At 41.9% G+C, this 27,570-nt stretch overlaps 1 pseudogene; it reads right to left on the bottom strand.

Annotated features, from left to right (window-relative positions):
• Positions 1-33: 33 nt before the first annotated feature.
• On the bottom strand, positions 34-26,310 carry LOC139072278 (UDP-glucuronosyltransferase 2A2-like; annotated as a pseudogene).
• Positions 26,311-27,570: the final 1,260 nt, after the last annotated feature.

Below are 27,570 nucleotides of genomic sequence, written 5' to 3'. Positions count from 1 at the left end.
TGTGAGATCTCTGTTACACAATAATCAACAAGCTGAGATAAAACTTTATTGTTCATTTATGGTAAATAGTCTGTATTTGGTATAGCGCCTTCTAGAGTCCTGGAACCCCCCAAGGCACTTTACAACACATTCACCCATTCACACCCCGGTGGTGATGAGCTACACTGTAGCCACAGCTGCCCTGGGGCGTCCTGACAGAGGCGAGTCTGCCATACGCAGGCGACGCCGGTCCCTCCGAACAACATTTAAATGAAACATTGTCCTGCTGTAGCCGCAGTCATGAACATTACTAATAAAACCATAAATAAATCCACTAATATCACTTCTCAGGTGCAGCATGACATTTGACCCCAAATTCCCTCCACACACCGACCTGAAAACCCTTCACAAGTGCAGGTCATTTATAACTAGTCATTTGGACAGCAGTCGCTCTCGAGGGAGAGCGGGTCGTTCAGTAATCAGAAGGTTGCGGGTTTAATCCCGGCTGTTTGATATTTTTTCTAAACATTTTGACAGAAGTTACTGAAACTTGAGCAAAAACTAAATGGTCAGAATTTAACAAAAAATTGTGAAGTACAAACCATTTATTCAGAAGTGAAAACATTGGACACTGATGTTTTTCCTTTTCCTTTTTTGTAATAATAAAAACCCAAAACCCTATTTGATCACACAGAAGATAAAAAATACATCAAAACACTTTTGTTTTTGCCTTTTTTTAAACTGTTTCTTACTTCCCTATTTTTACACAAGAGGTCAGTGGTCAAAAGACCGATTAAAATCTATATTAAATCAGCCTTTCTATTCAATATTTAACTTGAATAAACCTGAGCTGAGTTTGTTATTCAGCCTTCCTCTTGGTCTTCCTTCTGCAGCAGCACCTCCGGAAACAGAACCTGCAGGTCTTGTCGAGGAGGAACAGGAGCAGCAGAACCACAGAGAGCAGGAAGCTCAGGACATCCAGGCTGTGATACTGCTACCAGGTGAGCTCGTGGGCCTGGACCCTCAGGTGCTTTGCTCCTTTGTGCCTCATGGTGAACTCGATCCAGAAAACCGCCTCGTCCAGAGGACTCATGGGTCTGTCGTGGTGGATTCTGGACAGTCTCATGGCACTTTCTTTGTAGCTGTGGATAAACAAGTTAACATAAAGAGTTATTCATAATGTATTGTCAGAGATTAACTTTTATCTCACAAACTGGGAATAATGAAAGGCACATTTGTAGTTTTGTACATTTAAGCTAGGTTACTCTTTCGGGCCATACAGTAAAAATTTACCACGAAAACAGGAAATTGAAGGGAAATATTTATTCTGGTAATAAAGTTAATGCTGACTCATCACCAAAAACGAAACAATTTTTTTAAAATCTTTAAAACAGACTTGGTGCAGGAATTTAAAAAATCTGACGTTGTGTCATCGATGACGGTGTTGATCGCATCTCTGAGGTCTTCAGATGTCAGTGAGTTTAATTCCACAACAACTGCAGCTCCTTTGGCTTTCATGTGCAGCATGTTGTCTGGCTGGTCAGCAAAAACTGGAATTCCCACCATGGGAACGCCGTGATAGATGGTCTCATAAACCCCGTTTGCACCTCCATGAGTGATAAAAGCTCTAGTTTTAGGGTGACCTGATGACGAGAGAAAAAGTTTACCGTATTTTCTGGACTATAAGCCGCTACGTTTTTCCCCACGCTTTGAACCATGTGGCTTATAATGAGGTGTGGCTTTACTGAAGGTTTTCTTCACCTGCCACCAGGGGGCGCTTTAGCAGGAAGTGAAACAGGTGGAAGTCAAAAGTGGAAATCGAAGAAAGTGCTCATTTTAGTTTAGCACATGCAAGCAGCCGGCACGACGAAGAATCTTTTTCAAATCCATACCCCCTCATCATGGTAACTACACGTATGAGTTCATATGATGCCGCATTTAAGTTGAAGGCCATCGATTTGGCAGTAAAGGAGAGAAACAGTGCTGCCGCACGTAAGCTTGGCATGAATGAATCCATGGTTCGGTGCTGGAGACGGCAGCAGGAAGAACTCATTCAAGCCATCTTCACCCGGGGATGATGACAGCAACACGGACAGCGACACCGACATCGCCACAGAAATATGTGATGAAGCTCTTCTGAGGCTGTTCAACTCCGACACTGAAGAAGAGGACTTTAATGGTTTCATTGCACAAGAGGAAGATGAATAAACTAATCGATAACTTTTCTGTTTTGTTTCATACTGATCAGTTCAGTTACGTTCAGTTAAACTACGTTTTCAATTCAGTAGAGATCAGCGGCTTTTAGCCCGGTGGGGCTTATATTGAGGTGCGCTCTATAGTCCGGAAATTACGGTAATTAACTTTAGAGAAGAAGATAAAGTATTTTATTTAAGACCTTTATTTGAATAAATACACACTCACCTAAAGGATTATTAGGAACACCACACTAATACGGTGTTTGACCCACTTTCACCTTCAGAACTGCCTTAATTCATTGATCCAACAAGGTGCTGAAAGCATTCTTTAGAAATGTCGGCCATATTGACAGGATAGCATCTTCCAGTTGGGAGATGTGTGGGACGCACATCCAGGGCACGAAGCTCCCGTTCCACCACATCCCAAAGATGCTCTATCGGGTTGAGATCTGGTAACTGTGGAGGCCGTTGTAGTACAGTGAACTCATCGTCATGTTCAAGAAACCAGTTAGAAATGATTGGAGCTTCATGACATGGTGCATTATCCTGCTGGAAGTAGCCATCAGAGGATGGGTACATGGTGGTCATGAAGGGATAGACATGGTCAGAAACAATGCTCAGGTGCCCAGTTGGCACTAAGGGGCCTAAAGTGTGTCAAGTAAACGTCCCCCACACCATGACACCACCACCACCAGCCTGCACAGTGGTAACAAGGCACGATGGATCCATGTTTTCATTCTGTTTATGCCAAATTCTGACTCCACCATTTGAATGTCTCAAATGAAATCGAGACTCCTCAGACCAGGCAACATTTTTCCAGTCTTCAACTGTCCAGTTTTGGTGAGCTGGTGCAAACTGTGGCCTCTTTTTCCTAATTGTAGTGGAGATGAGTGGTACCCGGTGGGGTCTTCTGCTGTTGTAGCCCAACCACCTCAAGGTTGTGCATGTTGTGGCTTCACAGATGCTTTGCTGCATTCCTCGGTGGTAACGAGGGTTAGGCTCTTCTATCAGCTTGAATCAGTCGGCGCATTCTCCTCTGACCTCTAGCATCAACAAGGCATTTTCGCCCACAGGACTGCCGCATACTGGATGTTTTTCCCTTTTCATACCATTCTTTGTAAATCCTAGAAATGGTTGTGGGTGAAAATCCCAGTAACTGAGCAGATTGTGAAATACTCAGACCGGCCCGCCTGTAACCAACAACCACGCCATGCTCAAAATAGCTTAAATCACCCATGCTTTCGTTCTTTTTAAACACAGAAACAGTTTTGTTTACCTGTTTTGTAGCTACAGTTTCGCCGACGGCTGCCGGCTTCTTCAGGCTGACGCTGATGGTGGCGCGTCACTTCCTTCTCCGTTTATCTGCGGGCAGCAGAGGACGTTGTCGCCCTCTACTGCCCGCTCTCCCCTCTCCGACGAGGCAGTCCCATGCGTGGTCCAGCGTGTAAACTCCGTCGTCCCTGTTCATGGTCCCACATCCACGTCTCCTTATCTCTATTGCTGTGATAGAGTGGGAACTCTGGAAGTTATTTGCTGATCTGACAGTATCTTCAAGATAAGGGCTCCGGTCAGAGAGCAGGGCACGGAGAGACAGTTTTACGTATTTAATGACAGTTGAAGTATGGACATCTGTACATTTCTGTGGTTCCGTGTGGTATGTCAGTCATGAACGCACACGAGGCTGTCTGCCATCACCAACAGCTTGGACAAAATGGTAGAAACGGCTTTACAGGAAGTGACTATCTAGAGGAAGTGATGTCACAAACTGGACCACCAAAATAAGAGTGGGGTAACTTTACACATGGATCTTCTAGAACTGCCATAACTATAGCCATAACTATAAGCCTTTCTGACAAAGCCGCCCCCGAATTTAGTTATAAATTTGAAAACTAGAGGAAAGTCTTATCAGGTGTTTAGCCAGAGTCATCTTCATCTTCCCAAGCTGGCAGTCGCACCAGGCGCACAACTGGTCGAAGATAAGTCTGTCCCTTTATCCTCACTTCAGCTGCCCTGACTCGACCGTCTGAGCCTGGACATGTCTTGACAATCCTCTAAAGTTTGGAAGCTGGTCTGTAGTTCAGTCCTTCTACCTCGGAAATTGGTCCCTCTGTCTGCTAGGATTTCAAAGGGTTTGCCACGGCGAACGATGAAGCGACGTAATCCCATAAGAAAAGCATCAGTGTCGATGCTCTCCAGCAGGTCGAGGTGCACACAACTCATTGTCGTGCATTTAAAGATGATCCCCCATCGCTTCTCCATGCGTCGACCCACCTTGATATTGTAAGGGCTGAAGCAGTCCACTCCAGTAGACCAGAAAGGTGGCTTGTATAGACGAAGTCTTGCTGGGGGAAGGTCTGCCATTTGTGGGACTACAGGACTAGCACGCCACTTTTGACATTCCACACAGCTGTACTGATGCCGTTTGATAGATTCTCTTCCACGTAGGATCCAGTATCTTCTCCGAATTTCAGCGAATACACGCTCGGGGCCCGGATGCAGGAGCTGTTTGTCATATTTCTTGATGAGGAGCCTGGTAACATGATGTTTCGGGTAAAGGATAATTGGATGCATGGTATCTAGATCCAGATCTGCTCTTCGCAGCCTGCCTCCCACTCTTATCAGCCCGACAGCTATATCATACTCAGGAGCAAGCATGATTAGGCGGCTTTGTTTGGAGATGGGCTTCCCCACGGCAAGGAGTTTCACCTCTTCCTGAAAGGTCTCACTTTGGGATTGTCGTAGGAGATGTAGTTCAGCTTCTTGTACATCTGCAGCTGTCATGGTGGGGCTCACCAGGTCTTTGGCCGCCCCGTGAAGGCTCATATGAGTGGCTCTAACGAGGTCATCCCAGTTGTCGATGTTAGTAACATCCACTTCATGAGAAGGACAGGTAGCTGCTGCACAAAACACTGTCTTGCGTAGCTCATCCTCATCTTCTTCCTGAGCTACTTCCATTTGTAGCTCTGGCCAGGTTTCAGTAGGCTGGTGAAGAAATTGTGGACCCTGACTCCACGGGTTGGGCTGACTGAGCTCATGGAGTGTCTTCCCGCAGGTAAGGTAATCTGCTGGATTATCAGAGGTGCTGACATACCGCCAAGTTGACCCTTCGGTAAGTTCTTGAATTTCAGCGACCCTCGTTCCAACTAAAACCTTGTATCGACTTGAGTCTGATTTCAGCCATGTCAACACTGTAGCTGAGTCGGTCCAGAGTGTTATCTGCTGGGGAGAGAATGACAACTCTGTCATTGTGACCTTAGCCAGCTGAGCTCCGGCTAGAGCTGCGCACAATTCAAGGCGTGGCATTGACAGCTGTTTTAGAGGGCAAACACGAGATCTAGCCATTATAAATGCAACGTGAACATTGCCCTGGTTATAGAGAGTTTGAATATACTCGACTGCTCCGTAAGCTCTTTCGGAGGCATCGCAGAAGATGTGCGCTTGTCTGTTAGGCACTTCAGGGGCCAAGGTTGCTGGAACATAGCATCTTGGGATTTCCACTTGTGGGAGGTAGACCAGCTCGCTCTCCCATTGTGTCCATATTTCCAGTAGAGCCTTGGGTTGAATCTGCTCATCCCAGTCGACTCCCACTTTCCACAGGTCCTGGATGAGGATCTTGGCTTGAGTGGTGAATGGGATAAGATAGCCCAGTGGGTCATACTGCGTGGCCATCACCTTGTAGACCTTTCTTGCCTTTCCATTATGGTGGACAACATGGTGAGGCAGATACCAAGACTCCTGGGAGCTGTCTACTGTAGCTGAAGGAAGAGGTTTGGCATAACCTAACTGTTCAAGTTTATGGATTTCTTGACAGTAGGTATCTGCCAGAGCTGGACCTTTAGCCAGACGGCGTTCAGTACTACGTAGCTGTGGGAGCAATGTGTTCTTTGATGCCCAGAGGAGGGGACTATCCTTGCGCCTGAGAAGTGGAGTAGCATATCTAGTCACTCCATTCACTTCCACTTTAGTGGTGCGTTGCTCTAACAGGTCTACAGCCTGTTGATCCTCTTTAGAACGTGTGGCAGTCTTTATGTTCACATATGGCGAGGTGTCAACTTCCCAAAGACGTTCTACATGGCGCTGGAGCTCTGAGTTGGGAGACATGGTGAAGTAGCAGTGTGGGTGGTCAGCAGAAACAGGACTGAAGTTGGCTGGGCCTTGTAATGTCCAACCAAGAGGAGTGCACACTGCTAGGGGGCTCCCAGGTGGGCCAGCTATTACTGGTTGCTTAGGGATGAGTAGATGAGGGAAATCAGACCCAATAAGAAGTAAAGGCTGCACTCTGTCCACAAGTGGAAGTGGAAGTCCTCCCAGATGGGAGTACTTTCGCATGAGTGACTTTACAGGGTAGCTGTGCTCTGAGAGACTTAGTTCATCAGCAGTGAAGGCATGGTGAATGCTGTACTTTACTTTGGGAGTGTGGACTGGGAATATTTCAAATGAAACTGTTGCTCCCTGAAGGTGAATCACCTCATGGCGGACAGTGCGCAGGGGAAGGTTTTCAGGCTTTTTAGTCAGATGGAGGCGTCGCACTGCTGATGGGAGGATAAGAGTCCTCTCGGACCCGTCATCGAGGATAGCAAAGCCTTCCAGGGAATACTCAGCATTGTGTAGACATACTTTGACCAACTTGAGCATGACTTTATTTGGGCGGTTTGGACGGTTGATGTAGACCGTCTTGGAAGCAGCGTTGACCATTAACACCTTCTTCGGTTCTTGAGGGCACACATCATGGAGCACAGTAAGATGTTGTTGCTTACATAATTTACAGGGCTTCTTTAGAGTGCAATCCTCAGGTGCATGCTTCCTGCCGCAGCGCCAGCAGCTTCTGTGTTTGATCCATGTGGCAATTTCAGCTGCTGAAAGAGCTTTGAATTTAGGACACAGGCTCAGGTAATGTCCTCTGTTGTCACAATAAGGGCAGTAAGGTTTAGGACCTGATTTAGGCTTAGGTGATCTTATATGGCCAGCTGGATCTGGAGGTGTGGCTTTAGCCTGGCTCTCTGTGTTGCAGTACACGTTGGATGAAGGACCCTGAGGTTTCTTCTGATTCCTCAGCTTTGGTTGATCTTGACACATGTAGGCTGCTCTAGCGGCGATTCGCTTGGCTTGTGATTTCAACTGGAGCCATGTGGAGAAATCTGACAGGGTATAAGTCTTATTAGTGCCAGTTGTCAGAATGCCGCGGGTTTTTTTGGGTTGTTCTTTGCTTTCTGTTTTTGTTTGTTGTTTTCCTTTGTTTATCGCCCATGTCGGGTATCTGCAGGTCTTTAAAGCGTGTTGTATGTGTTTGTCTTCTTGTTTACGGTCTCTCTCTTCTGTTATTATGTTTGCTCGGTGACATAATGTTCTGATTATTGACATTTTGTGTATGGTGGGGTGTTCTGATGTCCATAATAGATATTGGTCTGTGTGTGTTGGTTTCCTGTATGTGTTTATGTTTAGGGTTTAGGGCAGTAGAGGGCGACAACGTCCTCTGCTGCCCGCAGATAAACGGAGAAGGAAGTGACGCGCCACCATCAGCGTCAGCCTGAAGAAGCCGGCAGCCGTCGGCGAAACTGTAGCTACAAAACAGGTAAACAAAACTGTTTCTGTGTTTAAAAAGAACGAAAGCACGGATTTAGAAAGACACAGCAAGAACACACCTATCACCTTTCTTTCTTGTTCTGACCTTCAGTTTGGAGTTCAGGAGATGGTCTTGACCAGGACCACATCCCTAAAAGCATTGAAGCAACTGCCTTGTGATTGGTTGATTAGATAATTGCATTAAGGAGAAGTTGAACAGGTGTTCCTAATAATCCTTTAGGTGAGTGTATAAAAATCTCATTTACTGATCTGTAGATCCTCCACTAGGGTGCAGTATGCATGTGCAGCACAGGTTGGTGTTGAGTTACAGTGGCATAATTTGATAAGTACAACTCCACAGCAATGACACACACACACACACACACGCACGCGCGCGCGCGCACACACACACACACACACACACACACACACACACACACACACACACACACACACACACACACAGAAAGTCATTTGCATTTTTATCAACATGTGTGTTTTAAACAGGAAAAACATTACTGTGTTTTGATGTAACAATAAATTTATAAATTATTTTAATAAAAAATAAACGCACCAGGACTTTATTTCCTGACATTTTTGTTACATTGTTATGTCAGTGGAGTAAGAGTGGTGCTGTATCCGTCCATCTCAAACCACCTGCAGGTGCTGTAAACTCCACTTTTCTCCTACAAGGGGCGCTGTAACACCAACACAACAGCTGTAAGAAGCAGGGGTGCCTCATTTTAGTCACAAATTTGTAGGAATAAAATCTGAATTTTCTGCCATTTTACTCTTTATCATCAGTTCTGTGTTACCTTGCATAATAATCACTGGATTTTCTAGTTTTATACATTTCTCACCACATAAAAAAGAAAATGTTGGTTGTCCTGAGTAACCGGATCAATCACCATGTGCCTTTATTTTTCTTAGAAACAAACTAAAATCAGGGCATCAGACGTTTGTTCTTTAACAGCAAGACAACAAACTTTGTTTTGTAGAGATGCAGGATTGTTTATGGTTGTGTAATTACGCTCCTTGCCTTGTCTCTGTCCTACGTTTGCCTTTCTGACTGAATGAACGACTTCCTTTTCCTCTGAAACTTAAAGTATTGGACAAGCATTGATGTATATGTGGCAAGGTGGAGCAGCGAGGGCCAGGGCGGGATTCGATCCCCAGACTCCTGGGTGAAAGTCATACACTCTAACCAGTCAGCCAAAGGTCCATCCCATTGGCCAAGACGCCAGGGCGCATGATCAATCGGGACACTGTGACAGGATGCTCACACTGTCACATATAGTATATGGGTGGAGACGTATTTCATCACATATTTATGAAGTTCTTTGCACAAAATCACGGTCACAAAAATACATTTCAGCAGTCTTATTCTCGACATTTTCATTACCTTCCAGACTGAGTCCTGCTGCACACTGGAAGCAAAAGCAGTGCAGAACGGCACCGCTGCAAATATACTCCATTATATTCAAACCAACCATGGCGCGACAATTTTCAGAGGCGTGATGCCGCGCTGCTAAAGATAAGATCGGGTTCTATTTTTCCCGTTTATTCCAAACAACATCTACTGACAGATTTTGTGACATTTCTGACAACGCTTGAGTACTTTCTGTAGAACTTTGACATTCCCTGAAGATTAGAAAAAAAAAACCATCCTGCAGACCCAACCGTCGAGATGCTAGGAAAGCATGCAGCCTGATATGTCAATCAGGGATTCATCAGGATAGCCCTGATGTTCTGAGCTCGTTTAGAGAAATGCCCCCCTGGATTGAGAACCATTGTGTGACATCAACCGACCAAACCATAATACTTTCTTGGTTGGTCACCCAGATATTAAACTAATTGTCTTATAAGCAAAATAAATTTAAGATGCAGAGAGACATATTAAAGAGCAAGTCACCCCCAACCAGTCGTTCTCCGCTCCCACTTCCTGTTAGAAAAATGCAACAAATGCTGTTGCCTGGCAGACTGAGGGCAGAGCTGCTAACAAATACACAGACTCACAACGACATGATTCTGACATGGTTTTGGAGACGAGTTTAACCCAAGACATGTAGAATTCACCACTCACGAGTCAATTAGAAAAATTAAAGAATTTAACTTTTAAAAAATCGGGAACCGAGGGTGCACTGGATAAGGTCGAATGGGGATTGCAACGGAACCGCAGCGTCTGAGGAGGGGAGAGCAGAGGAACAGGTGAATCCAGGGAGGTAAGTCTGAACTAGGAAGGTGCAGAGTTAAGACTTACTGGAAGCTGGGGGCTGAGGAATTGGGGAGGGTAGGTGGAGTGCCGGTGTCGGTACAGGATCTGCTTGGGTGCAAGATCGGCTCGGGGTCCTTCGACTGCCGATAATGTCAAAGTACGGCAAACCCACTCGGACAAAATGCACTACACATCTTTATACTGTTGGAAAGAATTTAGCAGATTCGTTATTAATATAATGTTTCTCACGACGTAAGTGTGTTTTTAATGGTATTTGTAAAATAAAACACTATATTGTATTCATAATGTTGAACTCCTCTTTGAGCACATCCCTTGAAGGATCATAGGTATTAGCAACACCTGTGAAATTGAATTTGACGGAAAGAAGTGTGTCCCGTTTATTGAAGTATTTTGTGTTTAGAGTTTTTGATGTCTTGTCCATGCGTAGTTCAGGTACGCTCATAGCTGCTAGCCAAAACTCTGGAGTTAAAAGTTTTCTGGCTGTACTAAAATACCTGTCTGTACTTATTTGATTGATGGTAGTTTTACTTTCTGTTAGACTCCAAATGTAATCATTTGGCACTTTTCTAATTCATAATTTGTAATAATGTAATCGGTGATATTAGCATTAGCATTACTATGGGTTTTTCCATGTATATTAGCATTGCGCTAACCACTCGCTGCCAAATTGCAGCCTTTGCGATTAGAAAATCTCCTTTTGTCACATTGCAATTTAATTGCACATGCAATTAATCATTCAGCCCTAATATACATGCAGCTCTATGCTAAAAGTGTATTTTCAAAGAGGTAATGATGGATTTCTTTGTAAAAGTTGTCCATCTTTCCAACAGAAAAATTTTCCTGGACCAATGTAACGTGATAACGTAACGTGATTAAGTAATTTCCGTAAGGTTCATGTTCAGCCAATCACCTACTTTGACGTCATCGGCAGTCGAAGTACCCCGAACCAATCTTGCACCTGAGCAGATCTTGTACCGACACCAGGGTGAATCCAAGAGGGGGTGTCCAGGAGAGCGGGCGCGAGGAGAGCGGGCCGGCAGGGAGGAGAGGAGAACGGTGAATGCTGCATCCAGGAGATTTATGGGGCACAGGTAAGTAATCCAGCGGGATCATGGAGATGCCCAAGTAGTCAATCAGAGGAGCCACAGGAAAACCAGAGAAGCTCCAAAAGCTTCAGAAGTCCAAGGAGATCCTGAGGAGTCAAGGTAAGGCCCACAAAACGATCCAAAAATCCTGGGAACCGGTAAGCACAAGTATATCTACAAGGGTTCTAAAATCCAAAAATAAATAGAGTTAACCTGGAGACACAAAGGGCTGGAACTACCAAGTTAATCATCCGGCATTGAGATGTGTTCTTCTCCTCCTCTTATAGCTGGACCTGCTGATAGTTAATGAGCTGCAGCTGGAGCCTCCCTCTCCTGAAACACAGCAGCTCAAAGATGGAACAAAAATGAGAGGAGCACTCACCCCGGCACATGACAATTTCTGCTGCGGCCTCTGTGACATCATAGAGTTCTGAGCATTCTGCCTAAGCAACACATTCTCACACCCGAAGCGGCCGAAACTGACGACGGGTGACCGAGCGTTTGTTTCCGACGCGCTGGGAGGCGACGCGCTGTGTCAGAGCATCGCTTTCCGACGCCCGTGGTAAAACGAACATTTCAAAGACATCTAACCTCTAACCTCTAGCGATTTAACCTTCCCCTCGCCTCCATCCTAACCTTAACCCTGTTTCTCTTTCTAAATTTCCTGTTGTAGCGTCATGAATGGCCTCTAATTTGTGACAAAGGACACATTTTCCCAGCAGGGTCAAGCTGGGTCGTTCTGTAGCTTTGCCCCACAGATTAACCACGCCAGGAGCCGTGATGTCTGCTGAAACCATCTTTATCTGCTGCTGTTCCGTCCCAAGATGAAGGACACTTCAAGTTTCACAATAATAATATTAAATAATAATTTTAATAAACTCTTGACTTTATTACTGTTATTACAACCATCATAAATAATCTCTTGATTCAGTATAAATGTATTTTAATTACTGAAATGACTTGTTATGCTTTGGGTATAATAATAGTTATCGTTGATAATCCGTAATGTGTGGTCATTAAACCAGAAGGTCATCTTGCACGTTAACCAGCCACATTCGGAAGGGATCCAGGGTAAAGGGTAAAACCATCACGTCTTTACTCATGACCAAGCTTTCTGATGCTGAGAGTGGGCGTGTTCTGAGGGTTTTGTTAAAACCGAATCCCGCAGCAAAAAGTTCAGTTCTTGAACCATACAAGGAGATGAGGGACGGCCGCCCGAATCTCTACTAAGCATTCTGTCACGCTGATAGGATCGCTCTGAATAAACGCACTGTAACCAGCTGACGCAAAACTCCTTCAGAGTTAAGCCAGACACTCGATACCGTGTACCCGCGACATCTCTGGACCAGAGGATCGGTTCTACCGGACCGAGTACCCCTGAGGCTGACAACATCCTCCTTGACCTCCGGATCCACACAGAGGGTCGTCTTGCTGGGTGAGGTAGCACACAGATGGTGTTTGATGCTGTTCTTCCTAAGAAACGACTCAGTTAGCTGCAAAATAACTTTCCACCCAGAAATGCTTCTCTCGCTGAAAGAAACCTTCTAAGATTCATTCACGCATCAAAAAAACTCGCATTTTCATTTTAGCATCCAGTCACAGGTTTGCTTTTTAAAACAAGTTTTAATATCAAATTGTCTGTTCAAAAATGGTCATTTCTAAATTGTCATTTTTTTAAGTGTTAGTAATAAATTCTTAACTTTAAAAACCTGACTCTTCTTTGAAATGAAACACAGAATGGTGCATATTTTTGGTTAAGAAAAAGCAAAGATTCCTTTAAACTTCTGATTAAATAAATAAACTTTTGCTATTAAATTTAATTATCTTAAATTAAACATTAATCTTTGGATTAAAAATAGACCAAGCTCGTTGGCATATGAACTTCTATCGAATATATAATATCCTAGATATTTATATATAATAGATGCTTCATTGTTAACTTGTCTGGATCTTTTCTAAGAATCTAACAAAGCTGATAGCAAACAGTGTTGATTCTAGTATGTAGTTAAACACGCTACACCGTTAACTGTGTTTGAGAAGAACGATAGAACAAGAAACACAGTTTTGCATGCTCAAGTGGGTTAAAGTTAGGATGGAGGTGAGGGGAAGGTTAAACAGCTCGAGGTTAAAGGTTAAATGTTGGTGAAATGTCCGTTTTACCTCGTGAGTTGGGAGACGACACTCTGGCGCAGCGCGCCGCCTCTAAACACGTTGGAAACAAACGCTTGGTCACCGTTCGTCAGTTTCAGCCACTTCAGGTGTGAGAATGTGTTGGCCTAAGATATCTAATTACTTACATTTTTATTTCATGTTCAACATTTTAGTTTCACACGTCCAGCTGTCAAAGCCTGGCTCTACATGTCTGCTCCCCACAGCTCAGTTCTGTTCAGGTTATTTATAAAGCGCCAATCCACAACAAGGGTCGTCTCAGAGCCCTTTACAGAGCCAGCGTTCCAGTTCAATTCAATTCAAATTCAAAAATACTTTATTAATCCCAGAGGGAAATTGATTGCTGTAGTAGCTCAGAATAATAATAATAATAATCAAGTCATCAAAGAGTTGTTGTATATTACAATGGCTGTTGGCAGGAAGGATCTCCAGTAGTGGTCAGTGTTGCAGCGAAACTGAAGAAGCCTCTGAATGAAGACACTCTTGTGTTGTCGGACAGTCTTGTGAAGAGAATGCTCAGGGTTGTCCATCATTTTCTTGATTCTCTGGAGAATCCTTCTTTGCATTATCTCCTCCAGTGGTTCCACAGTCATCCCCAGAACAGAACCAGCCTTTTTTATTAGGCTGTTGAGCCTTTTCAGCAGTGGCGGCTGGTGAAAAATATTTTTGGTGGGGCTGTGCTTTTTTTTTTTAAAACAAACTTGTGCTTTCTGAGCTTTGTGCACAACTTCACTATTTCCTGAATTAAGCACAGCTCTTTTATTTCCTGTCTTACATCATTGGACAAACTGATTAATCCAGGTGTGTCTGACTATTGGCACGCTGCCTTGCGGACCAAGGTTGAAAAATACTGCATTAAATTGCACATAAAATAACATGACCATAAATGGTAAATAGGCAATGCAAGAGGCAAGTAACAAAACCATTTTGTTTAATTTCAACATTTGAGTGAACACGAAAAATTATGAGCAGGTCACTGTTACAGTAATGGTAGTAAACACTACTTAGACAAAATGCCAGAAATTTACACTGTTAGGACTTATGGAAAGTGGAAACACTTTCATAGGCAATAATGTCATCAGTATCCTCTTACAAATGTCATATTTCCCACTTTTTGGGACAATAAAACATTTCTGGTTCTCAATGAGATGTTTTTACTTCAAATGTAAAAACATCTCATTGAGAATCAGAAATGTTTTATTGTCCCAAAAGCTGGGAAATTTGTTTGCTGCAGCAGAAGTGTAACAAGTAAAATGGAATCAGATTGATGTATGTACAAATTTACTTGAAATACACATTTACATGATTAAATATGTATAATAAGTATGTGTGTTGAAATGTGTTTTTACAGTTTTTGCACATTAAAAAATGTACATGTTATTAAACAAATGTCCCGGTTTGTGGGACAACCAAGGATTTCTGATTCTGATTGTCTTGTTTACAGAAATGTAATGTACAGCTTACCTCTGCACCCAGCTGCTGTTCTCCCTGTCCAAACGTCCTCCGTTTCTTTGTTGGCTGCTGCACTGATGCGCTGCATTCCTCAGTCAGAGAATGAATGGGGTCCCCAATGAGACACAAGTTCCACATCCACCTTCTGTGGATCCCAGCCGTTTTGAATAACAAACACAGAAAGCAAAATAACGCATTAGCGTGATTGCATCCAGCTAGCCACTGCTTCCTGGTGTACCAATTTTGGGAGAAGTGTCGTGTGTACAGTTTACCCTTCTCCTTGTCCTGCTGGCTTATCTTTACGTCGGGCTGATCTGGTCCAAGCTCTTTGACATTAAATTTTTCCACCATAGTTCTCCTCTCGAACGGATACTGGAGAAGAGACCGAACTGAATTCAGTGGCTGCTGAGATCCGGTCTCCATGCTGCTGGTTGTAGGCGCACTGGCGTCCATGTCTACGTCTGCGTCACGACCGTCACGAGTCACGACCAAAAACGTGCTGGAGTCGAGACTCTCCGAGTTCTACCGAACACCAACGAAAGCCTTGGCGGTAGCTCTATCGCCCATCATGCTTCTGAAACAACGTTGACGCTGATTGGATACATTCCCATTCCTACCCTTTGATTTTCTTGTCAGCAATTGGACAACTGGTCCTGTCTTGTTTGGGCGATTGAAAAACAGCACACAGCCTCCACCCCTCGGCAGAGACCGGCAGAGATCGGCAGAGACCAATATAGATATATATATGATTTATTTTTGTTACAAAACACACAATTAACTTAGAATATGTGATTATTGTTAATTTTATTTATTTATTTTTTTAAATAAAAATTAAAAACACTGGGGAAACTGGGAGGGCGGCGCCCTATCACCCTCTACTGGCCAGCCGCCACTGCTTTTCAGGTCCCTGCTTCTGATGCTGCTAACCCAACAGACGATGGCTGAAGAGATTACACTCTCAACAACAGACTTGTAGAAGATCTGCAGCATCTTGCTACAGACATTGAAGGACCTAAGCGTCCTCAAGAAGTGTAGTCTGCTGTGTCCCTTCTTGTAAACGGCTTCGCTGTTCTTTCTCCAGTTCAGTCTGTTGTCCAGGTGAACTCCAAGGTGTTTGTATTCCTCAACCACCTCCACTTCTTCTCCCATGATGGAAACAGTGTTTGACTCCACCCTGTTTCTTCTGAAGTCTAAAATCATCTCCTTTGTTTTGTTCACATTCAAGGTCAGATGATTGTTTCCACACCATGCCACAAAGCGCTCCACCAGCTCTCTGTACTCAGCTTCCTGTCCATCTCTGATACACCCGACAACTGCAGAGTCATCTGAGTATTTCTGTCTCTTGGCAAATAATATGGGCAACAACTTACTGCCAAGAGTTCAACACCTGGGCTGCAGAGACGACATTTCGCTGAAACATGACCTGGATGGCACCATCTGTTGTTGACAAGCACTGCCACTCCACCTCCTTTTCTTTTCCCGCTCCTCTTCAGATCTCTGTCTGCTCATACAGTCAGGAATCCTGGCAGAGAGACGCTGGAATCGGGGATATGGTCCTGCAGCCACGTCTCAGTGAAGCACATAACACTGCACTGCCGATACTCTGGCTGAGTCCTTGAAAGGGCTTGGAGTTCATCCATCTTGTTGGCCAGTGATCTCACATTGCCCATTATGATCGATGGAAGAGATGGTTTGGGCGTTTTAGCTCATTTGGGATTTGTGGCTTCAGTTGAGGTATTATTTCAGCCTTCCCAATGTTAATCAGCTGCTCCCGATTGTAAACCAGCTTGTTGCCATGGTTACACATCATAACATCATAACAAATGCTCAAAAAGTGAAAAAATAGCAGTAAAAATCCTCAAAGCTTCACAGCACCAGAAACAGAAAAGTAAAATGTCCAAAAAAAACTAAAGTTTTTCTTGAGAAACTAGAAGAAAAAAAGTCCAAGAAAAGGCAAAACTTACATAAAGTCAACAGAGCTACTCCAACATGCAACCACCCAGAGCAGCGCAGTTCCAGAAAAAAAAATAAAAAATTTCTACTGATTCAAAAGTGCTTTGAGTTCAGCTCATTTTTCCAGTCATTTAAAGGTTTTCTACCTAAGGAAACGCAGCAGATTGCATGGAGTCACCCACTTTTTGTGTCAGAGGCTTTCCAGCAATCCCCACACTAAGCAAGCATGTTTCTATGTTAAAGAAAGCTGCATCAGTTACTCACTCACTCACACCCAGAGACACGTTAGGGTCACTAGTTAACCCTACGTGTGTGTGTGTGGGGAACCGGAGCGCCCGGAGTAAACCCACGCATTCATGATGGGGAACTAATTGTCCATCAGGAAGCCCCTTTTTTTCTGCTGTGCTTGTGTGTGCTCTAAAGGGGTGTTGCATCTAAGATTAGATATTCACTCACTCACACACTCACTCACTCACTCACTCACTCACTCACTCACTCACTCACTCACACAAAAATGCCTAAATTTAGAGAATGCTAATGCTAATTTTCGTGAGGTCACAGCTGGGGTTTAAACTGGTGACGTTATCATGAAGCCCGAGTGTTTTGGGGGTCAGATGCTAATTTAAGGCCTAACTTTATGTTTCCGTAGACACGCCGGAGTGAGAAACTTCTTGAAGCGCCTCCACAATGAAACATTCTGGTTCCTGACTGTTTGTGGAACGCTGTCTTTGGGAGAAGGCTCGTTTTCATGAAGACTTCCGCTTGCTTCCACTGAATCTATCTGTTCTGCAGGTGGAGAGCAAACATCATGTCCCATCTCGTAATCCTCGTCAGGCTCCAGACTCTCAGAAGTTTGTTCCTGAGGTTCACACAGAGAAGCTTCCTCTACCAGCTGGTACGTGAAGGCTTCCAGCTCCTCAGACAGCTTCTCGTCTGGCTCAGGCGTGTTCTTCCTGGAGTTAAAGGTCTCCAGTTGTTCTGAGAGATCATAGTTGATTTTCTCCAGATCTCTAATTTGTGTCTCTAAGTCCTCGTTGAACGAGTCCTTGTTCTGAATCTCCTGTCCCAGCCGGAGTTTCAGCTCTGACTCCTGTTTTAAACGTTGTTGCTGGTCTTCAATCAGATGTTCTCGTTCCTCCAGCTGAGTTTTGAGAGTCTGAATTGTAATTTTGAAGGTCTCTGCATTACTCTGGTAGTAATCCAGTCCCTCTTCTAGTTCACTCATTTCTACCTTTAATTTCTCATAAACGTTGTCTTTGTTCCGCTGGATTTTCTGCTGCTGATCAAACTTGGATCTCAGCAGCTCAGATTCCCGTCTGAGTCGCTTTTGGAGGTTTTCCAGCAGATCATCTTTCTCCTTCAGCTGTAAGTTTACCTCCTGCATCATTTTGTTGCAGGACTCTGCCTCACCTCGGTAATAATCCAGTTTCTGTTTGAGTTCATCAATCAGAGTTCTGGATTTTTTGCACTCGCTCTCTACCGTTGAGCTTATTTCAGCTTGGTCACTGAGACTTGTGTCCAGGCGAGACAGCCGTAGGTGTTCCGAGCCGACTGTCTGGAAAAGGGAATCGAAAGTTGGATGCCGACATCCAGACGACTCCTGCTGGACTGGCTCAGCTAATCTGAGACTGGGTCCCAGCTGAGTTTCGTCCTCTGAACTGGGTTCACATTCCCCACAGAGAGAAGCCTTTTCTCCGTCCTCCTCAGAAAGCGTCTCCTCTGCCTCGTTCGTCTCAGAGAAGATACTTTTCATCTCGTCTACCAGAACACCGTTTATAATCTCTAAATCTCTGATTTGTTCATGTAAAGCCTCGGTGAGCGAGTCTTTATTCTGTTTCTCCTCTTCCAGCTGCAGTCTCAGCTCTGACTCCAGTCCTAACTGGTTTTGCAAACTTTAAGAAACATTTAGTTTTTCCTCCAACTTAATTTTCAAAGCCTGAATTGTAGTTTTGCAGGTCTCAGCGTTAAGCTGGTAGTAATCCAGACGCTCTTTCAGTTCACTAATTTCTTCTCTTAGTTTCTGATCAACTTCGTTCCTAATCTGGTCGTTTATCTTCCCCTGTTCAAATTTACGTCTCAGCTGGGATTCCTGCTTTAAAAGATTTTGCAGATTTTCACACACAGTTGCTTTCTTCTTCAGTTTGGTCTCTAAAGCCTGCAGGGTGACCTTGCAGGTCTCTGCGTTGTCTTGATAAACGTCCAGTTCTTGTTCCAGGACGGTAATTATGTCGTTGTATTTTTCCAATTCAGTCTCTGCTTGTAACGTTTGCTGCTTTTCATCACTTAACCATTTCTCCGTGATTAAAAGCTGAGACTGGACTTTCTCCAAGAGCGCCATATGGGAAAAATAAATTTTGGGGTGTTTACACCCAGATAATTCCCGCTGAAGCTCCTCAGATGAAAAATGTAGAATAGACATGATTCTAGAGGCTCTTGGTCTTTTATCAAACTCAGAAAAAAGGTTTGAGGTTGTAAAAGACGATTGTCTCAGAGAGTCGATGTGTCACACACCAGCAGTCGGCTGCTAATGAAGTGGGAGCTGGCTGATGCTAGATAATAGGACTCTGAGCCTTTATGACGTCACTTCAAAGGATCACGTGGGCGGGGTGAAAGAAGTAGTAGTAGGAGGCACTGGTGGTCATGGTAACCCAAATGGGCGGAGCCTAACTTTAATGCATTTATCTCAGTCTGGACCATCGACGCTCCAGTGTTAACATCAACAGCAGCACCTGAACGCCCCTTTCTTTAACTTTATATGTAATAAAAATGAACTTTTACCTGAACCAACGTATTTCTTTCAGAAAATGTGAAAAATGTCTTTTTTTTCTAAATGTTGGCTTATAAGTCCTTTTGTCCCACATTTTGAATTTTTTGTCATATTTTATTATTCATCTCAATTATAACATATTACAATAACACAACACCAATGTTTAAAATGCATCATTTTGGAGCAGCAGAGCTGTTTTTGTCAAAAACAACGTAAATGAGAAACGGGGGGGGGCTGTGTCACGTTGAAGAAAATGTCGAGCAGAGCTAGAATTACGAAGCGAGGTGACTATTGGGGGTCCCCAAGATGGCGGCGCTGTGAACGGTCTTTACAGAACTTGCTCCGTCTTAAAATTCCTTTATAAGCAGCAAAACGAACCCTAAAGTGCAAACTTCTAGCTGTATGTGATGGAAAAAAACCTGAGCTCAAATAAGAGAACTCTTATTACTCCTACTTCCTCCCCGTCAAAACCTGGTAAGAAAAGAGTGATGGAAACTGACACGGCGGAAAGCATTATTAAGACGCTCAAGATGGCTATCGAAGAGCAAGGAGCTAACATCAAGAAGAGTATTAGCGACCTGAAGGTTACTATTAACTTTATCTCAGAAGATCTCAGAGAGCTAAAAGGAAAAGTGTCTCGTACTGAAGTAAAAGTGGATAAAGCAGAAGAGAAAATTCAAACACTGGAAAACAAAGTGCTGGAGCTGTCTCGGTATAAACGAAGATGGAACCTGCGACTTCACGGTCTACCTGAAGAAGAAGGAGAAGATGTACGCAGTAAGGTTATTGAAATCTGCCAAAACATGGATCCTGGCCACCGAGATAAGTTCCCGGAGGTACTCGATTCAGTCCACAGAATCGGCCGACGACGTGAGTCCTCTTCTGCACCACTGCATCGCGCCATAATCCTGCAATTTACTATGAGACACTTTCGAGACATCATCTGGAAGGCGGCGAAGCGATCTGACTACCTGAAGACAAGGAAGCTCCATTTCAAAGAAGATCTCTCTCCCGAGGACCGAGAGAGGCGCAACCAACTATGGCCACAGGTGGAGAAAGCACGTAAGGAAGGGAAAATTGCCTACTTTGTCGGAGCCCGTGCTTTCGTGAACAGAAAAGAAATTCACTGAAATCTCTTCCAGCCCAGTTGTGGATATACCTCAAGGTCTCGTTCCCCTATTGTTCTGAAGACTTATAGTATGCTGTTGCTGCTAAACTGTTTTGTGAAGCACTTTTTTAGACAGAGTAGTTCTGCTCTCTCTAAAGCTTACACACTCTTCTCAGGGTAAAATCTTTATTTACTTTTCAAAATTTCATCTTTATCTTTTATTTCTTTTAATGCTCGAGGACTAAGAGACAATACCAAAAGGAAAGCTCTGTTTTTATATGCTAAAAGTTTGAATACTGACTTTTGTTTCTTACAAGAATCTCATTCTGAACCTAAGGACGCTAACTTCTGGAAATCTCAATGGGGTGATGATTTATGGATGTCTCATGGCACAAAACATTCAGCGGGAACTCTGATCTTAAAACATAAATTTAATGGAAAAATTATATCGTCAGAAACTGATCCAAACGGACATTTTATTTTGCTGGTTGTTTTTTTTAATGATCAGACCCTCTTATTGGGTAACATTTACGGCTATAATAACAAACAGGAGAATATTGACCTAATACTTGTTATGAATGAAAAAATTGAGTCTTTAATAAGTAAATTTGCTAATCTAAAGATTATATTAGGAGGAGACTGGAATCATTCACTCAATGACATGATAGACAGATGGCCAAGTAAAAGTCAGGAGAGTAGTAATTACATGTTGGATTTTATAAATGAAAGAGACCTAATTGATATCTGGAGAATCAAAAATCCAACAATTAAGGAATTTTCATGGAAAAATAGATCTGGCTCCTTACAGTCTCGTATTGATTATTGGCTAATTTCTGATCCTTTATCCGAATATGTTTCTACATCAAAAATGTTGCCAACACCCTTGACAGATCATAAAACAATTTTTCTGGAGATATGTTTGTGTGCTAGAAAACCATCTAAAAGAGTGAATTCATATTGGAAATTAAATAATTCTCTTCTACTGAATGATTCTTTGGTAAAGGAAATTAAAACAAAAATAGATGAGTTTTGGAACAAGGCATGTGTTGAAAATACTTTTTGTAAAAATTGGGAGCTTATGAAATTTGAATTGAGGTCCCTTTTAATGAAAAGGGGAGCTGAAACAGTTAAAAATAAAAAAAAAGAAGAGTCAGAAATAATTTCTGAAATTATTACCTTGTCTAGATCACCTGATAATTTATCGGAAGATAACCGGAACAGACTTCAAATTCTACAATTAAAATTAGATACTATATATATTTACAAGGCAAAAGGTGCCTTTGTGCGGTCAAGAAGGAAATGGCTTGAAGAGGGAGAACAAAACTCTAGCTATTTTTTCAAATTAGAAAAACACCATAATGCTCTTGCCAGCATGACTAAACTTCGTACAGACGGGATCATCACACAAGACCCTCAAGTGATTTCCAAGACTTGTGAACTTTTCTATAAAAATTTATATAAATCTAATCTTTCTACAGAAGCCATGGAAATTTTTTTAACTCCTTAAGTAATATTAAGACTATTAGTGACAATAATAAAGCCATTTGTGATTCCCCCATCACAATACTAGACATTGAAGAGGCTATTAATAAAATGAAGCTTAATAAGAGTCCAGGGAATGACGGTTTGACTTCGGAATTTTACAAATTATTTTCAAAGGATCTGTCGTGCTTTTTACATAAAGTATATATTGAAAGCATTGATAATAACAAGCTGCCTCCTTCTTTGACTCAGGGGCTAATTACTTTGATTCCAAAACCTCAAAAAGACACCCTTTCGATAGAAAATTGGAGACCTATTTCACTGCTGAATAACGATTATAAAATAATTGCTATGTGTTTGGCTAAAAAGTTAAAATGTGCACTGAATGATATCATTGATGAAACACAGTCTGGTTTCATGACTGGTAAACACATAACTAACAATATAAGACTGGTAATTGATATTTTGGATTATTCAGATTTAATCACGGATAATAGTTTCATTCTTTTTTTGGATTTCTATAAAGCTTTCGACTCCATTGAACATGAATTCATGTTCAGAGCACTTGACATTTTCGGTTTTGGAAATATCTTTAAGGAATCAATTCAAACTCTATATGCAGATGCAAATAGCTCAATCAAACTCCCATTTGGTACAACGAAAAGATTTGATATCAACCGTGGGATCCGGCAAGGCTGTCCACTTTCCGCATTTCTCTTCCTTCTTCCTATGCAGTTACTTTCTATTCACTTTAAAAATAGCAGTGTGGTGGGTCTCTCTATTGCTGGCAGAGTACTATCTATTACTCAACTAGCGGATGACACAACACTTTTTTTAAAAGATAAATATCAAGTTGATGAAGCTCTCAAAGTTGTCAATAATTTCTCAATAGCCTCTGGTCTTAAACTCAACATTCCAAAATGTGAACTTCTCCCTGTTAAATTCTGCACGGATACTATTATATCAGGTGTCCCTGTTAAAAATAAGGTTAAATATCTTGGTATTATCATTCAAAAAGACCAAGATGCCAGATTATCTGAAAATTTTGACCCTCTTATAACTGCAATACAACATAAATTTAATCTTTGGCTTCAAAGAGATTTATCCATTACCGGAAGATCCTTGGTAGCCAAAGTTGAAGGCCTGTCCCGACTTATTTATGCAGCTATGGCACTTGATGTTTCGAAAGAACTATGCACAAAAATTGATAAAATATTATTTAACTTCATTTGGAAAAAGAGAATACATTATATTAAAAAAAATGTAATGATAAACAAATTGTGTTTTGGCGGTCTAAACTCTTTAGATTTCACCTCCTTAAACGCGTCTTTTAAAATCAAATGGATCAAACTCTTTTTAAAAAATCCCAGTTCAATTTGGAACGTTGTTACCAACCACATTTTTAACTCATTTGGAGGACTGCACTTTCTGCTAAGATGCAATTACAATATCTCTAAATTACCGATTAAACTCTCCAACTTTCATAGTCAACTCTTATCATCTTGGTTAATGATATACTCTCACAACTTTTCTCCCCATAAATATTTCATTTGGAACAATCAGGATATTAAATTTAAGAATAAATCATTATATATTCAAAAATGGGTTGATAGAAATATTTTACTTGTAAGTCAATTACTGAATGATGATGGTCAATTATTTTCCTATAAGGAATTTTTGTTTGTTTATGATTTTCCTGTCACTCCAAGAGAATACGCTGTAGTTTTTGATGCAATACCAGATGGAGTGAGAAGGTTATTGGTGTCTGCTCCTAAGGGTAGAAATTGTATTATTCCAGAACTAAATCCCGGTAGCATATTCATCGGTAACATATGTCCGTTATTGAGTGATAAGGCCACAAATCAATGTATTAGACAAATCATTCAAAGAGATATTGTTTCCAAACCTGCAGCTGTATTTTACTGGAACAATATTTACAATGATATAGACTGGAAAAACACTTGGATTCTACCAAGAAAATTTATTATAACTAATAAGATAAGAGAGGTTTCTTTTAAGCTGATCCACAGATGTTATCCGGTAAAGACATATCTGGTTAAACGTAAGAAAAATATTGATACTCTTTGTACTTTTTGCGGCAATGCAGAGGAAACAATATGTCATTTATTTTGGGACTGCACTTATACACATGTATTTTGGATTGATCTAAATAATTTTATAAACACCAAAATTGATCCTTCTTGTAAACTGAAGTTTCACCATATTCTATTTGGCCTCTCACATACTGATAAAATTATTTCAGGAAAAATATATATTATTAATCTTCTGATCATTTTTGCCAAATTTCACATACATTGTACAAAATTCTCTCAACAGCGTCCAAACATATTTGCTTTTACAGCCCTGTTTTCCAATTATCTGAAGAATCTTAAAAACAGTACTAACTCCAAAGCGTGTAAAACACTAGAGCTGTGCCGAATGTATAATTTCACTTGATTTACTTGTTTATTTGTACCTTGAGCATTTTATTTTGTTTATTTATTTATTTTCAATTTTTTTCCCAGTTATTTTGTTAATCAGTTTTCTCCTAAAATATACCCTTTTGTTTAAGTATACTTGTAGTTGTATACATAACTTGTTCAACTTGTTATTACAAGATGTGGAATGTTTATACCCTTTCTATATTCTACAATACCATGTATGTTTGTTATTCAAATGTCTAAATAAAAAAAAAAAAAAAAAAAAAAAAAAAAAAGCTAGAATTACGAAGCCCTCAACGTCCACGCCCAGGGCTGTGTATCTGTTTGAACTCTTGGGGCATTATTGAGCAGAGAGGAGGAACAGCGCTGATCTTTGATGCGCTCCAGGCAACTGCGTCCTGCGCACGGCACATTGTCAAAGTGGCGCAACCCAAAAAATCTAATAAGCCCACGGGGGCAAGGCTCTACAGCAGAGCCCCCCTGTAGATTCCCCCGTTTCTGACCTTTTGTGGGACTTGAGCGAGAGCAGAGGCGATCATGTTTGCCTTGTATGGTCAGATTCCTGACAATAGATCCCAAAGAAAAGACCATGATGCCATCATCTCCAGAGCTTTGGACAAACTTTTCGAAATACTGCAGGAACAGAGATTTTTAATTCTTTAAAGCAGAAAATTGTATTTTTTTAAATCAAAATCTGCTTTTTTATTCAATAAAACAGCTAATAAGATGTCTATTTTGTAGATCTTTTTTTTTTCAGATCTTATTCTTTACATTAGGATTTAACCCTCTGGAAGTAGGCGTTGCTGATGTGCAACATTAAAACCTACCTACCTGGATACTCCACGTACGTATTTCATGAGCATTTTTACACTCAGAAGAAGGATTTAGTTGTTTGCCCTTTTATCAAAACTTGTTTTGAGCCTGAGAGGGTTAACTATGATTTTTTTGGTGTACAGTTATGGAAAAAGCACCTTTGGTAATGGTTTAGCAGGTTTGCAGTGAATCCCTCCAACAAATTTGAAGTTGGGAAGTAATGGACGGGGAAAGTCAAAATCCCAGTAGGCTCTCAACAACCAGATGTCAGCATTACCCATCATCTTACAGGCACTGGTGGGTGTTCCTGATAAAACAAGCATGTTCGTGATGACGATGAAATGCATTACGTAATGTTCTAGTCAGCAATACTCACCTTCTTCCACACACACTGATCCAGAACTAAGTCCTGCAGGACGTAGAAGAGGAAGTTCCACGTTCTCACTGAGAAGTTCATCTTGTCTGTCAGTCTGCTGACCGCACCTGGAACGTAGGAAGGTGGAGCAGGTAGCTGAGCACACAGTCTCTCCCAGTTGTTTGCTATCGAAAATCTCAAAGAAAAGACTAGAGGGATGCCCAAGATCTCAGCAGTTAAATTGCTTCCAGAATAGATGGGATCAGCCAGGAGAACGTCATAGTTTCCCTTCCTCAGCTTCTTCACGATGGGCTCTGATTTCACCACCATCCAAAAACTGGAGGGAAATCTCAGTGTTGATCTTGAACAATTCCATGTATTTGATGTAAAGCTGAAAGTAGTTCATGTGGTCCATGTCATACATGTTGAATTGAATGAATTCAGCCAATAAATTCTCAAAATCTTCTTTAGAGACGGAGACATCAAAAGGCTGGTAATTAAAGCGGGAGGGTTCACTGCTGTGGATGAACATGGATGTGCTCGGGACCAGGACGGTCACCTGGTGTCCTCTGTCCACCAGCGTCTCCAGCAGCAGCTTCCTGTTAATCCAGTGGCTGGCCTCGGTGTACCAAACCAAAATCTTCCCTCCATCTACTCCAGATGTTACAGGAAGTAGCAGCAGGATGCAGGCAGAGACGCACGCGCAGCTCCATGGTGGACGTCTGTCTGTCTGTGGGAAATCCAGCTGTGAACTTTATACTGGATGTGCCGTACGGATACTTATTAACTGTGAACTCTGACTCGTTTCAGTACTAAAGTACAAAACATCAAAGCTGTTGAAAAGCTCAAATGTTTGAACTCAGAGTGCATATCCTTTTGATTTTCTTTCACTTATTTGTGTTTCTATCCCTGCAGGTTTATGGGAAATAAAACCTAGAACTAAATGTGTTGTACTTGTTCAGGCTTATTTCTGGATAGCAGTGTTTCATACTCTGTACTGTTTGAATTCTGCAATGATTCCCAAACGTCACGTTTAACTTTAACTCTCTTTTTAGGACTTTCTGCAGTTTTCTTATTTTTTTTAAATGTAGAAATAAAATATTAGATTTGTTGGTATTTATTTTGGTGAAACAGTAATTTGTGGTTGTGAGATCTCTGTTACACAATAATCAACAAGCTGAGATAAAACTTTATTGTTCATTTATGGTAAATAGTCTGTATTTGGTATAGCGCCTTCTAGAGTCCTGGAACCCCCCAAGGCACTTTACAACACATTCACCCATTCACACCCCGGTGGTGATGAGCTACACTGTAGCCACAGCTGCCCTGGGGCGTCCTGACAGAGGCGAGTCTGCCATACGCAGGCGACGCCGGTCCCTCCGAACAACATTTAAATGAAACATTGTCCTGCTGTAGCCGCAGTCATGAACATTACTAATAAAACCATAAATAAATCCACTAATATCACTTCTCAGGTGCAGCATGACATTTGACCCCAAATTCCCTCCACACACCGACCTGAAAACCCTTCACAAGTGCAGGTCATTTATAACTAGTCATTTGGACAGCAGTCGCTCTCGAGGGAGAGCGGGTCGTTCAGTAATCAGAAGGTTGCGGGTTTAATCCCGGCTGTTTGATATTTTTTCTAAACATTTTGACAGAAGTTACTGAAACTTGAGCAAAAACTAAATGGTCAGAATTTAACAAAAAATTGTGAAGTACAAACCATTTATTCAGAAGTGAAAACATTGGACACTGATGTTTTTCCTTTTCCTTTTTTGTAATAATAAAAACCCAAAACCCTATTTGATCACACAGAAGATAAAAAATACATCAAAACACTTTTGTTTTTGCCTTTTTTTAAACAGTTTCTTACTTCCCTATTTTTACACAAGAGGTCCGTGGTCAAAAGACCGATTAAAATCTATATTAAATCAGCCTTTCTATTCAATATTTAACTTTAATAAACCTGA

The sequence above is a fragment of the Nothobranchius furzeri genome, chromosome 10 (assembly GCF_043380555.1).
Source record: "Nothobranchius furzeri strain GRZ-AD chromosome 10, NfurGRZ-RIMD1, whole genome shotgun sequence".
NCBI lineage: Eukaryota > Metazoa > Chordata > Actinopteri > Cyprinodontiformes > Nothobranchiidae > Nothobranchius > Nothobranchius furzeri.
The sequence above is the reverse complement of the archived record's forward strand: the minus strand, read 5'-3'. Positions and strand labels throughout refer to the sequence as shown.